The sequence below is a fragment of the Anomaloglossus baeobatrachus genome, chromosome 3, assembly GCF_048569485.1.
Source record: "Anomaloglossus baeobatrachus isolate aAnoBae1 chromosome 3, aAnoBae1.hap1, whole genome shotgun sequence".
In the NCBI taxonomy this organism is placed as follows: domain Eukaryota; kingdom Metazoa; phylum Chordata; class Amphibia; order Anura; family Aromobatidae; genus Anomaloglossus; species Anomaloglossus baeobatrachus.
The window spans coordinates 387,103,658-387,119,143 of record NC_134355.1 but is presented as its reverse complement, the minus strand read 5'-3'; the positions used below and the strand labels follow the sequence as shown (position 1 = coordinate 387,119,143).

The window sequence follows — 15,486 nt, the reverse complement described above, 5'->3', positions numbered from 1 at the left end:
AGCACTGGTAGCACGTCTACAACTGCATCCTCAGCCACCACTCTGCCTATGAGCATTATTCGGGGTGCATCAACAGGTCGCATGGCCTCTAAGCCTTGCCTAGCCTGTTCCTTTTTTGACATAGAAAAAGATCGCCCAAATCATGTGATATGTAAAATTTGTCATGATTCTCTTAGTAGAGGTCAAAACCTCAGCAGTTTGACAACTTCTTCCATGAATCGTCACATGAATAAATATCATAGGTCCCGGTGGGAAGCTCACTGTGCTGCAATGCGGCCTAGCGGAGCGAACCATCCACCGCCCGCCCCTTCCAGTGCATCCACGCGCTCTTCATCTTCTAGGACTGTGGGGACAGCTGTCACACCTGTTTTTCCACGCAAAACTTCCACCACTGTAACCGCAACAGGCAGTTTGCTTGGTAGGTCGTCAGTTGGTTTGGAAGGGGAAACAAGTGAGTGTGTACAGCTCTCTCAGACATCGATAGCACCTACGTTGGATGAAGGCAACATCATGTCTCCGCCTGCACTTTCCTCACAAACCTGCATTTTTCCAGGGACACCCTACTCAACACCGTCTACACACAGCAGCCAGATCTCTGTCCCTCAGATGTGGTCAAATAAAAGGCCACTTCCTCCGACCCATGACAAAGCTAAGAGGTTGACTCTATCCCTCTGTAAGCTGTTGGCTACCGAAATGCTGCCTTTCTGCCTAGTGGACACACAGGATTTTAGAGACCTTATGTCTGTCGCTGTGCCCCAGTACCAGATGCCTAGTCGCCACTACTTCTCTAAGAAAGGTGTGCCCGCGCTACACCAGCATGTCGCACACAACATCACCGCTTCCTTGAGAAACTCTGTGTGTGAACGGGTGCATTTCACCACCGATACTTGGACCAGTAAGCATGGACAGGGACGTTACATGTCGCTGACTGGGCACTGGGTAACTGTGTTGATAGATGGTGAAGGGTCTGCTGCACAAGTCTTGCCGTCCCCACGACTTGTGTGTCAATCCTCTGTCTGTCCAAGTTCCGCCACTGCTTCTGCATCCTCCACCTCATCTGGGTCCTCCACCTCCGCCCCAAGCCTGCCTGGTCAGGCCACCAGCGTTCTCACTGCGCAGAAGGAATCACGCACCCCTCATTACTATGCTGGCAGCAGAGCGCAACGGCATCAGGCGGTCTTTAGCTTGACATGTCTTGGGAATAAGAGTCACACAGCTGAGGAGTTGTGGTCAGCTCTGCGGTCCGAGTTTAATAAATGGTTGTCTCCACTCAACCTGCAGCCTGGTAAGGCCGTGTGCGACAATGCTGCAAACCTGGGTGCGGCCCTTCGCCTGGGCAAGGTGACACACGTGCCTTGTATGGCTCACGTGTTGAACCTTGTTGTCCAGCAATTTTTAACACACTATCCCGGCCTAGATGGCCTTCTGACCAGGGCACGTAAACTGTCTGCAGTGCTCACTTCCGCCGTTCAACCGCCGCAGCTGAGCGACTTGCATCGCTCCAGAAGTCTTTCGGCCTGCCGGTTCATCGCCTGAAATGCGATGTGGCGACACGCTGGAATTCAACTCTCCACATGTTACAGCGACTGTGGCAGCACCGGCGAGCCCTGGTGCAATACGTCATGATGTATAGCCTGGGCCAACGAGATGCAGAAGTGGGGCAGATCACCCTGATGGAGTGATCTCAGATCAAGGACCTATGCACCGTTCTGCACAGTTTCGACATGGCGACGAATATGTTTAGCGCTGACAATGCCATTATCAGCATGACGATTACAGTCATTTACATGCTGGAGCACACGCTAAACACTATTCGGAGTCAGGGGGTGGGACAACAGGAAGGGGAGGAACTACAGGAGGATTCATATGCGCAAGACACAACAACATCACCAAGGTCCAGACGTTCATCATCACCAACGCGGCAGGCATGGGACCATGGGGGACAGGGATCAACAAGGGCGCATGGTAGCAGGCGAGATGTTGAGGAAGGTGCAGGAGGACATGAAGATATGGAGGACGAACTGTCCATGGACATGGAAGACTCAGCGGATGAGGGAGACCTTGGTCAAAATTCAGTTGAAAGAGGTTGGGGGGAGATGTCAGAGGAAGAAAGAACGGTTAGCACCTCTATGCCACAAACACAGCGTGGACTTGGTCCGCATGGCTGCGCAAGACACATGAGTGCCTTCTTGTTGCACTACCTCCAACATGACCCTCGGATTGTCAAAATTAGAAGTGATGATGACTACTGGCTTGCCACACTATTAGATCCCCGGGACAAGTCCAAATTTTGTGACATAATTCCACCCATAGAAAGGGACGCACGTATGCTGGAGTATCAGCATAAGCTGTTACTCGATCTTAGCTCGGCTTTTACACCAAACAACCGTGCAGGTGAAGGGAGTGATTCTCCCAGTTGTAACTTGACAAACATGGGACGGCATCGTCATCTTCAACAGTCTACCCGTACCAGTAGGACCGTATCTGGTGCTGGTAACAGCAATTTTATGGAATATTTTCATAATTTTTTTAGACCCTCCTTTGCAAGGCCACCAGAGACAACAAGTCTGACACATAGTCAACGGATGGAGAGGATGATACAGGAGTATCTCCAAATGAACATCGATGCAATGACTTTGCAAATGGAGCCTTGCTCCTTTTGGGCTTCAAATCTAGAAAAATTGACAGAGCTCTCCAGTTACGCCTTGGAGATTTTGTCGTGTGCAGCTGCCAGCGTTGTCTCTGAACGTGTCTTCTTCAGTGCTGCTGGGTGTGTGCTGACAGATAAGCGCACGCGTCTGTCCAGTGACAATGTGGACACACTGACGTTCATCAAAATGAACAAGTCATGGATCCAGAAGGAATTTACTACCCCTGTGTCATCCTGGGGAGAGTAAATGCTTGTGGATTTGGAATGTGCTTGATGCAAATCAAAACATCCTGTTTGCAACTAGGGCACAAGTGCTGCCACTGATGGGGTGTCTGTGTGCCCAATGTTGGGAAAAAAGGTAGACTCCGCTTGGAGTAACCCTTGCTTGATGTGTTTTTTAAAAATGATACAAGATGAACAGATCTGAAGGCAAGATGAAGGCAACATCATGTCTCCGCCTGCACTTTTCTCACAAACCTGCATTTTTCCAGGGACACCCTACTCAACACCGTCTACAGACAGCAGCCAGATCTCTTTCCCTCAGATGTGGTCAAATAAAAGGCCACTTACTGCGACCCATGACAAAGCTAAGTGGTTGACTCTATCCCTCTGTAAGCTGTTGGCTACCGAAATGCTGCCTTTACGCGTAGTGGACACACAGGATTTTACAGACCTTATGTCTGTCGCTGTGCCCCAGTACCACATGCCCAATCACCACTGCTTCTCCAAGAAAGCATGCCCGCGCTACACCAGCATGTCGCACACAACATCACCACTTCCTTGAGAAAATCTGTGTGCGACAGGGTGCATTTCAACACAGATACTTGGACCAGTAAGCATAGACAGGGTCATTACATGTCACTGACTGGGCACTGGCAAACTATGGTGAGAGATGGAGAAGGGTCTGCTGTACAAGTCTTGCCGTCCCCACGAGTTGTTTCAATCCTTGTTCTGTATGTAGAAGTTAATACACTGCTTCTGCCTCTTCAACCTCGTGTGGGTCCTCTACCTTGGCGCAAACCCTGTGTGGTCAGGCCACCCTTCCTTGCAACTGCGCACAAGGACTACCACACACCTCCTTACTATGCTGGCAGCAGAGCTCAATGCCATCAGGCGGTCAAAGCTTTACTTTGAAATGTATGGGAAATGTGAGTCACACCGCTATTACAGAGAATAGTAGTCAGGCAGGGTCAAAACATTAATTGAGGAACAGGAACAGAATGGGACGGCCAGGAAAGAATCAGAAAACAAGCAGAGTTGAAATGCGTATCGGCCAACAAGGTACATAAACAGCAAGCAGGAAAAGTAGTCAGGTAACAAGCACACAAAATCATAAAACTGAACTGGGGGTAAAATTAACCAGAGGTTCATAGCTATGTCTGGCAGTGGTCTGCAGACAGGATGGGCATAAAAAAGGGTGTGGTGTCTTCCCATTGGTTGTAGCTGAATGATGGTATTTCATCTGTGAGATACCCACCAGCTACATTCAGCCAGAGATTCTGCATCTGTCAAGGTAATGCAGCCCAGTGGGTGAGCATAACCTGCGTCCACCTGCGCCGCTGGCATCGACTACTCTCACATCATCAGCACTATTCATGAAAGGAACACGTTGTCACCTGGCAACCGGAGTACAAATTGACGGAGCGGACTACGTTGGTGATTTAACAGCCGTGTGCGGCAATGATGCAAACCTGGCTGCGGGCCATCCTCAGGGCAATGTGACACACGTGCCTTTTAGGGCTCACGTGTTGAACCGAATTCGCCAGCAATTTTTAAAACACCATCACGGCCTACATGGCCTTGTGCAGTGGGCACGCTCGCTATGTGCTCACTTCCATCGTGCGCACACAGCAGCTCAACAACTTTCATCACTCCGGAAGTCTTAGGGTCTGGCAGTTAAACGCCGTAAATGCGATGTTTCGACACGCAGGAATTGGAATCTGCACATGTTGCAGCGTGTGTGGCAGCACCGCAGAGCCCTGCTGAAATACGGTAAGACATATAGCCTGGGATAACTTGATCCAGAGGTGGTGCAGATCACGCTGCTGGAGTAATGTCAGATCAAGGACCTATGCACCCTGCTACACAGTTTTGAAATGTCGACGAAGATGTTTAGCACTGGCAATGTCATTCTCAGCGTGACAATTCTGGTCATCTACATGATGGAGCACACTGTAATTATTATTCTGAGTCAGGTGTTGGGACAAGAGGAAGGGGAGGAAGTACAGGAGGAGTCATATGCGGAAGGGATAACAAGATCTACGAGGTCCAGATGGTCAGCGGCACCTATGCGGCATTCATGGTGAGGGAGAGGGATTAACAAGGGCGCATAGTATCAGCAAAAAGTGTTGATGAAAGTGCAGGAGCCCATGAAGAAATGGAGGACGAACTGGCGATGGGCATGGAAGACTCAGCAGATGAGTGAGAGCTTGCTCACATTTCGGTTGTGCGAGGTTGTGGGTAGAGGGCAGAGGAAGGATGCACGATTCTCACCTCTCTGCCACCAACACACCAAGGACTTGGTCCTCCTGGATGCACAAGACACATGAGCGCCTTCTTGCTGCACTACCTACATGACCCTCGGATTGTATGAATTTGAACTAATCCTGAATACTGGGTTGCCACACTGTTAGATCCCCGGTACAAGACAAAATTTGGCGAACTAATTCCTGCCATAGAAATAGACGCACGTATACAGGAGTATCTGCAGAATGTGGTACGCAATCTTAGATCTACTTGTCCACTAAACACCAGTGCTGCACAGAGTGAATCTCAACGCTTTGTCATGGATAGGAGGAAATGGTCTTTTACTTGTCCACATCGGAGGGACCGAGGGATGGCTGCTGTGCTGAGATGGCGTTGAGTACGGTGTCCCTGCACAGTTGCACTTTTGGTCATATCCCAAAATGAGTTGAAAAAGGACAGATGCTGTTGGAAAGGGGAACAGGTGTGTTGGAAAGGGGAAAAAAGTTTTGGTCCGTGGATTTGGTGGTTAAGCAACTGTAACATTTGCTGAAGAAACAACATCTGTTACAGTGGGACTGGCAGATTTGGATAAAGTGGTATATAATCTGTGACCGCTATATAACGAAAATTAATAAGAAAAGAAAGAGAAAGGTATATATCCCCATCAGCAGTCAGTGTCCACCGTGCTCCCAGTTGGAAAAGGAGAGGTTGGCAACTTGAAGGTTTGGTGGAGGATACAGAGCTGTGTGGCTATGAAACTAATAGTAGCCTGAACCGAGTTAGACGCCATTCGGATCTGGAGACTGTGAGCCCTGTTAGCGTCACAGGGTCCACATGCCCACCCAGCCCAGGAACTCCCTGTTAACAACACAGGGGCCATTGAGTACGCTGACCGTGTGCGTAGGGGCCACACCTGTGGACAGCAGGCGCATCAGCAGCAGCAGGCCTGTTAATGCCACTGGGCTGCACAAGCAGGACTGTTAGGACAGGAGCTGGTCTTAACCGTTCTGCGTTACCAACTGTGGTGGTGGCCTGCATCCACCACCCGATCCCTGCCTACCTCTGGCCTAAAGCCGCAATGGGTTCAACACATGGAGGTGTGCTCTTTCGGAGCATAATAGAAGACTGCGCACCTCCTTGTTGGCTCCAGCCCCTTTTATAACCTGGGTCCGCCCCAAACCAGGGTGAACCACAATGCACCTCCTGGAGACAAAAGTAGAGTGACACGTCATGAGTGGCATAACTAGCGTCCTATTTGGAAACGCAACTTCAATGATGACCTCATGGCTGCCATGACCCAAACACCTCACCAGTCATCGTCTGAGCATCAATAATGCGGTGACAAGTCATAGGTGTGGGCCTCTGCAAGCCATTTGGGAGGACACCTGATGCCCTGTGGTCTATATGGGACCCCCACATCAGGGCCAGGGCCAAAGAGTTCATTACCGGACCTAGTCTCTGATGCAGGAAGTGCCTGAGCATGCTCAGTAGCATGAAATACAGTCTCTGAAAAAAGACTATCAGCTTTAGCATGGTGTCTATGCCCAAAACAGGACTTAGACCCGGCACGGAATGCAAGCACCTGTGCAAAGAGGCTTTTCACACTTAGTGTGGGAGCATGCGCTGTATCCCGAAATGAAAACTTAGCGTCAGGAATGGCACAGTCAGGCTGAGCATACTCACTAGGCGAAACACTGTAATTATGCTGCAGCTGGGGTACATCGGCACACGCATGCGCACTAGCTGCCTCTCCACACTTAGACGTGGAGGGGAAATTTGTCTTGGAGATGCTGTCTATGAACAGAAGGAAAAGCTAAAGGAAGCCTGACTTTCTATCCCTCCGAATTATGAAATGCAGCAATGAATTCCATGAGTTTGCTATAACATTAGCGTAGCAAAATGTGCATGAGGGTGTGATGTAGAGGTGCTAGAAATAGCTTGTCACCAGTGGGGCACTAATGGAATACAACAGCCAGTTCTATGATGCCACAAAATGGCAGTATTTTGTGCTATCATTATAGCTTATTAAAAACAGAGCACGAGGTTGTCATGCAGAGGTGCTGCACATAGATTTGCAGTAGTGTGAATTGACAAAAGTACAATAGCCACGTTTAGGATACAACTAGGTACAGTGAGTGTTTGCTAGTAAAATTGCTTAGTTTAAAAAAGTTGTAGTGTGCAATGCAGGCAGACGTGCTATGCAAATGTCTTTGCACTAGTGGGACTATAGCAAAGTCCAATAGCCACGTATAGGATGCCACTAGGTACACTGAGTGTGTGCTAGTATAATGGCTTCGTTATAATTTGTTGGAGTGTGCAACGCAGGCAGATGCGCTCTGCAAATGTCTTGGCACTAGTGGGACTATAGCAAAGTCCAATAGCCACGTATAGGATGCCACTAGGTACACTGTGTGTTTGCTAGTATAATGGATGAGTTTAAAAAAGATAGAGTGTGCAATGCAGGCAGACGTGCTGCAAATAACGTTCCAATACTGTGAATTGACAAAAGTACAATAGCCACGTTTAGGATACAACTAGGTACAGTGAGTGTTTGCTAGAATAATGGCTTCGTTATAATTAGTTGGAGTGTGCAACGCAGGCAGATGCGCTCTGCAAATGTCTTGGCACTAGTGGGACTATAGCAAAGTCCAATAGCCACGTATAGGATGCCACTAGGTACACTGACTGTTTGGTAGTATAATGGCTGAGTTTAAAAAAGTTAGAGTGTGCAATGCAGGCAGACGTGCTGCAAATAACGTTCCAATACTGTGAATTGACAAAAGTACAATAGCCACGTTTAGGATGCCACTAGGTACACTGACTGTTTGCTAGTATAATGGCTGAGTTTAAAAAAGTTAGAGTGTGCAATGCAGGCAGACGTGCTGCAAATAACGTTCCAATACTGTGAATTGACAAAAGTACAATAGCCACGTATAGGATGCCACTAGGTACACTGACTGTTTGCTAGTATAATGGCTGAGTTTAAAAAAGTTAGAGTGTGCAATGCAGGCAGACGTGCTGCAAATAACGTTCCAATACTGTGAATTGACAAAAGTACAATAGCCACGTTTAGGATGCCACTAGGTACACTGACTGTTTGCTAGTATAATGGCTGAGTTTAAAAAAGTTAGAGTGTGCAATGCAGGCAGACGTGCTGCAAATAACGTTCCAATACTGTGAATTGACAAAAGTACAATAGCCACGTTTAGGATGCCACTAGGTACACTGACTGTTTGGTAGTATAATGGCTGAGTTTAAAAAAGTTAGAGTGTGCAATGCAGGCAGACGTGCTGCAAATAACGTTCCAATACTGTGAATTGACAAAAGTACAATAGCCACGTTTAGGATGCCACTAGGTACACTGACTGTTTGGTAGTATAATGGCTGAGTTTAAAAAAGTTAGAGTGTGCAATGCAGGCAGATGTGCTGCAAATAACGTTCCAATACTGTGAATTGACAAAAGTACAATAGCCACGTTTAGGATACAACTAGGTACAGTGAGTGTTTGCTAGTATAATGGCTGAGTTTAAAAAAGTTAGAGTGTGCAATGCAGGCAGACGTGCTGCAAATAACGTTCCAATACTGTGAATTGACAAAAGTACAATAGCCACGTTTAGGATGCCACTAGGTACAGTGAGTGTTTGCTAGTATAATGGCTGAGTTTAAAAAAGTTAGAGTGTGCAATGCAGGCAGACGTGCTGCAAATAACGTTCCAATACTGTGAATTGACAAAAGTACAATAGCCACGTTTAGGATGCCACTAGGTACACTGACTGTTTGCTAGTATAATGGCTGAGTTTAAAAAACTTGGAGTGTGCAATGCAGGCAGATGTGCTCTGCAAATGTCTTGGCACTAGTGGGACTATAGCAAAGTCCAATAGCCACGTATAGGATGCCACTAGGTACACTGAGTGTGTGCTAGTATAATGGCTTCGTTATAATTAGTTGGAGTGTGCAACGCAGGCAGATGCGCTCTGCAAATGTCTTGGCACTAGTGGGACTATAGCAAAGTCCAATAGCCACGTATAGGATGCCACTAGGTACACTGAGTGTTTGCTAGTATAATGGCTTCGTTATAATTAGTTGGAGTGTGCAACGCAGGCAGATGCGCTCTGCAAATGTCTTGGCCCTAGTGGGACTATAGCAAAGTCCAATAGCCACGTATAGGATGCCACTAGGTACACTGAGTGTTTGCTAGTATAATGGCTTAGTTATAATGAGTTGGAGTGTGCAACGCAGGCAGATGCGCTCTGCAAATGTCTTGGCACTAGTGGGACTATAGCAAAGTCCAATAGCCACGTATAGGATGCCACTAGGTACACTGAGTGTTTGCTAGTATAATGGCTGAGTTTAAAAAACTTGGAGTGTGCAATGCAGGCAGATGTGCTCTGCTAATGTCTTTGCACTAGTGGGACTATAGCAAAGTCCAATAGCCACGTATAGGATGCCACTAGGTACACTGAGTGTGTGCTAGTATAATGGCTTAGTTATAATTCGTTGGAGTGTGCAACGCAGGCAGACGTGCTGCAAATGTCTTGGCACTAGTGGGACTATAGCAAAGTCCAATAGCCACGTATAGGATGCCACTAGGTACACTGAGTGTTTGCTAGTATAATGGCTTCGTTATAATTTGTTGGAGTGTGCAATGCAGGCAGACGTGCTCTGCAAATGTCTTGGCCCTAGTGGGACTATAGCAAAGTCCAATAGCCACGTATAGGATGCCACTAGGTACACTGAGTGTTTGCTAGTATAATGGCTGAGTTTAAAAAACTTGGAGTGTGCAATGCAGGCAGATGTGCTCTGCTAATGTCTTTGCACTAGTGGGACTATAGCAAAGTCCAATAGCCACGTATAGGATGCCACTAGGTACACTGAGTGTTTGCTAGTAAAATTGCTTAGTTTAAAAAACTTGGAGTGTGCAATGCAGGCAGATGTGCTCTGCAAATGTCTTTGCACTAGTGGGACTATAGCAAAGTCCAATAGCCACAGATAGGATGCCACTAGGTACACTGAGTGTTTGCTAGTATAATGGCTTACTTAGAATGAGTTGGAGTGTGCAGAGGACAAGAGGGTACAGTGGCAGGATTGTGGTGCTCTGGGTAGAGGAATGGAAGCCTGCCTTTCTATTCCCTCCTAATGGTGAAATGCAGGGAGGAAATCCCTGACCTGGGCTACACAGACGCTGTTGCTGTTTGCAGGACCTGTCACCTATGGCTCTCTGACCCTGCCGGTACGAGCCCTTAAAAGGACTGCTAGAATGTGCTCTCCCTAAGCTGTCTAACGCTGTGTATGCAGCGCATACAGCTGTATCGGCGATAGGACAAAGGACGGAACTGCGACAGTGATGTCTGACACCAAAGACGCAGAAGGCAGATAATGGCGATCGTGAAGAAAATGTCCGGTTTTATAATGCAGGGACATGTGACATGCAGATCCTATCACACATGCCGTTGCTTCTCTGCCTCAAAGTCCACTTAGGTGTGTGTGTGTCTGTGATTGGCTGACATGCTGGCCAGCCCCACAAGACGCGCGCGCTTAGGGAAGGAAGACAAGAAAAAAAAAAAAAAAAAATGGCGATCGCCATTATAGAAACAGCAGTGATCTGAAGGCGCTGTTCACGCACACTATACACTGAAATGTGATAATAGTTTGATTCACAGAGTGACTTACACTATTACAGCAGAAACCAAGCTAAGATTTAGCTGTTTTTTGGCTGCTAGAACCGTTCTCGAACGTTTCTAGAACTATCGAGCTTTTGCAAAAAGCTCGAGTTCTAGTTCGATCTAGAACATGCCCCAAAATCACTCGAGCCTAGAACTGGAGAACCACGAACCACGAACCGCGCTCAACTCTATTCCTGAATTGCTGTTTCTTATTGATTCTGCCTCACAAAAAGCAGGAAAAGAAAGCAATCAAAAGATTATGCGGTCCAAAATGGTACCAATAAAGACTCCAACTCATCCCGCAAAAAACAAGTGCTCACATAATCCTGTTGGCTTAAAAATAAAAAAGCTATAAACCTTTCATTTGTAAAAAAATGTTTTTTTATCGTGATAGTAGCCAAACCTAAAAAAAAATAAATAAATCTGGTATCGCTGTAATTGTACTGACCTGAGGAATAAATGTGCCTAATTACTTATACCACATGGTGTGTGATGTAAAAAATAAATAAAGCCAATTCTTCAACTGCTGTTGATTTGTTTATCCTGCCTTCCAAAGGCTCTATGCTGAACGCTTACATAGGGGATTACGTGTAAATCTCTGAAAATCATGATTCAGATAAAATTTACAATGGAAAATTTACTATAATGAGGCAGAGGGAGTCACTTTGAATTCCCGTCTAGCCTGTGGTGCGACGGTGTCCATCTTTTATGCATCCTTTTAGGTATACACAAAAGTGCGGTCAACAATAGTTTTGGTCACCTTTGAAAAGAAGGACACCTCTGAAAAGAGACAAAACGGAGTCCAGTGTAACTCTGCTGCTTCATTAGTGAATAGATCCATTTAGGATTTCCCCTGAACCACATATTTCTGAGATGTAGATGTAAACCTAGATGTAAGCACTCAGCATAGAGCACAAGATAAATGTGAATGGATTCTAAATGTTATGTACCTCAAATTGCCACCAAATAGCATTCAACTCAACCCACAAAAACACAAGTCTCTACTCAGGTCCGTCATCTGTTAATGGAAATATATGAGGGTTCCATGTTACTGGTAGCAGAAAGGCTCTGGAAAAGCACTATGGATCTCCCTCAAAAAAGAAATGCAGGAAAATCTGAATGCCCCCCTCCCTTCTGAGCCCCACAATGTGCCTAAATCACAGTTAACGTCCATATGTTTGGCATTTTTTTAGTGAGGAGAACCTGCTAAATTTACGAGGTGTGTTTCTCTAGAAGCACAAGCTGGGCACAATGTACGGGCACTATAATGTACTTGGTATAAGAAAGGCTTATTTGCAATTTTTTAATTCTGCAAATTCACTGCATTTGACTCCATGGGTATTTTCCAGACATTAAATTGTCACTACACCCATAGATAAACGAAGTTGGCCAGTCTTGGTCTTTTGTTTAGTGATACTTGCTGGCTTCAGTTATCTCTGTGTGCCGCCCCCGTGCCGGCAGCCTGCCGCTGCTCGGGTCCGGGCCTTCCGGTGGGTGGCTCGAGGGTCTACGGACCCGGGGGATCCCGTGGACACTCCGAATGAATAGGGTTTGGGGGTGGTGGATGTAGGACGTATATGTACGGGCTGGGCCGTACTAGGTTCATGACGCCACCCACGGTATGTGGTGAGTTTGGACACCACCGCTGCAATTACGGGGCACCCGGTGGAGATGTTGTGCAGCAAGTTGTTAACCTCTCCGTGGGCAGGGATGGTGGCCCCGGGACCCGTTGGGATTCGCTGGTGCAGGGAGATGGGCGACCGCAGGGTACTGGTGTACTCACTAGTGAAGGAAACACATGAGTCTCTGGTAAACCAAAGTGATGGTGGTCGGTGCCCGCAGCCGGCTGCGTTCTGGTCTCCCACTCGGCTGGTGGTCTCTGTCTTTCTCCTGCACTTTTGTGTAATGGTGGACTGCCTGTGCTTGCAACTTCAAGAGTCCGCTCCCGGCTCGATGTGGCCTAAGGAGCCCTTGCCCGCAGACGCTGGCCCGTGGGATCTCTGAGCCCTGGCGGTGGCCTGTTATCCCCCTCGGTGGGCTGTTGCCTTCTATCGGGAGTTTGGGTGGGACAGGACCTCTAGCCCTGGCCTCAATCAGTTAATTAACCAGTTCCAGTCGCTTCTGGACCTAGCTTCAGGGTCTGAGTACCCCCCTGTGTGCTCCGGTTTTCGAGTTGGTTCCTCGGGTCGGTACCGGCGGGCCAATACCCTGTCCCGGTCCACGTCGGTTCCACCGAGCCGTCTTCCCGGCTCCTGCAGACGGAGACCGACGTCTGCCTCCTAGCCAAAGGCACCAGGGCTCCTATCCTGATACCTGTCAGTTTACTTCAGGCCTGACACACAGGCCTGACCTCCACTCTCCTTGAACTCTCAAACTGATCTGTCTGAAGACTCACTGTCTTCCCGCCCCGGGCTGTCTAGACTCCTTGGTGGGCGTCTTCCAACCGCCTGGTTCCGCCCCCTGGTGTGTCCATCTAGCCCTGAGGGGGGGTGACTAGGGTTTTAAGGTCAGCTGATGTCACCTGTGAGGGAAAGGTGTAGTGCAGGGGCCTATTTGTGACTACCTGGCCCGGCCAGGGCGTCACATCTGCACTGTGGATTTAGTTTTTGCTGCCAGACCTCTGACTTCATTTGACTCTCATTTTGCCCTGTACCTTTGATCTGCTACCCTCCCGACTTTCAAGATTCCCCATGGATGTGATCCAGGGGCGTAACTACCACAGTCATCATTGCAACCAGGGCCGCAGGGTTAAGGGCCCGCTCTGCAGATTAGCAGCCGGCTCCTCTCTGTGAGAGAGGAGCTGCGCTGTTCAGTGGCAGACTACGCGGCCGTTATGTGCCCATGAGTCAGGGAAGCCCAGTGTTAGCGGCAGCGGTGCAAGGCCCCCTTCACCCATGATCACACACAGCAATGATAAAGAATGGAGAGGAGCGCTCTGCTACATTCTTCTTCATTCTCCCACTGTGCCTACACTCGCAGAGCGTGGTGTCATCATCACTGAGCGCTACAACAGAGCGCAGGATGTGGGACGCTGACTGGAGCAGCGAGAGAATGAGGAGAAGTGAGGACTCCAGTGGCTAACATTTATCCTGTGCAATTTTTGTACTGGGGCACAGGGGAGGGGGGCCCTCGCAACTAAAGAAGGGCCATGCACCGTAATAAGTATTATATAGTTCCGAGGTCCGACTCACTCACCAGGAAACTGCTGAGTGCCGATGAGCCCCGGAACCAGTATGTTCCTGTGCAGCTGTGCTCAGTGCTCTACAGGACACTCTTTACTCCCCTGGCTAAGAGTGAGGGGAGAAGATGGAGGCCGCAGCCAAAGAGGAGCTGCTGATTCTTAACGTTCTGTGTGTGTGGAGCTGATTTCTGCAGGAGTAGAGGTCAGAGCTGAGGGGCAGCAGGAAGATGGAGGCTGCACAACTCCACATCCACAGCAGGAGTGGAGGTCAGAGCTGTGGGGCAGAAGGAAGATGGAGGTTGCACAGCTCCACATCCACAGCAGGAGAGGAAGAGCAGAAAAAATTCCACAGGTCATTAGCAACTTATAAAGACACAGAGAGGTGAGTATATAATTATTGGATCTGTCTGTTTGCTTTTACATATATACAGTGGCTTAGCAAAGGGGGGGGCAGAGGGGGCGGTCCGCGTCAGGGGGGCGGCATTTTGGCCACTCGCCTTCAGTTCTGCTGCCCCCAGGCCGAGTTCCGGGGACCGGAGTCCTCAGCAGGAAACTGTGGCTGCCGTCTCTTTAAGGCCTTGTGCGCACTGGGAAATGGAATTTTCTTGAGAAAATTCTGCATGCTCTCAAAGATTACCGCACCCGTGGTAAAAAACCGCGGGAAACCGCACCCGAAAACCGCATGCGGTTTGCCGCGGTTTGCTGCGGTTTTACCGCGGTATTATTCGCGGTATTGCCGCGGTTTTGCCGCATGCGGGTTGGGATGTGCTTTATTGCATTCAATGCAATAAAGCACATTGAAAAAAAAAAAAAAAAAAAGTCATTTAATTCTGATAGTAGATAGACAGAAGAATAGATAGAGGGATAGATAGATAGACAGACAGAGGGATAGATAGATAGATGACAGATCGCTGCATTTCCCACGGTCGGCAGTGAGTTCACATTACCGGCCGTGGGAAATGACCGGTAATTACCTCTGCTGTCTGCTGCATTCATTCAGCGCTGTAAGAGTCGCGGCTGGATGTAAGCAGCGCAGGACCTGTGGATTACGCCGGAGCTTTGGTGCGGAAGGGGTTAATAAAATGGTGAACGAGGCTTGTTTGTTTTATTTAAAATAAAGGATTTTTCGGTGTCTGTGTTTTTTTCACTTTACTTACGGGTTGATCATGTCAGCTGTCACATAGACGCTGCCATGATCAAGCCTGGAGTTAATGGCGGTGGTCCCCCACCATCATTAACCCCTTGTATTACCTTGCTGCCACTGCTACACGGCGGCAAGAAGAGCCGAGGACACTCCGGTAGTGCCGCATAATGCATGCGACATTCCCGGGGCAGCTGCGGCTGATATTCTCGGCTGCGGGAGGGGGAGTGAGGCGGGGGACGTTAACCCTGCCCCTCTCCCTCCCCAGCCAGAGAATACCGGGCCGCCGCTGTGTGCTTACCTCGGCTGGACGGCAAATATGCAGTGGAGCCCACGTTCTTTGTTTTCTATATTTCCGTTTTCTTTCTATGTGTGTTCTATGTGT

General features: G+C 48.4%; 1 protein-coding gene across 1 annotated transcript in view; it reads right to left on the bottom strand.

The window, feature by feature from the left end:
* LOC142297249 (cyclic GMP-AMP synthase-like) overlaps positions 1–15,486 on the bottom strand; it is a 76,503-nt gene that overhangs the window by 39,253 nt on the left and 21,764 nt on the right. The gene's annotated exons all lie outside the window — the stretch shown is intronic.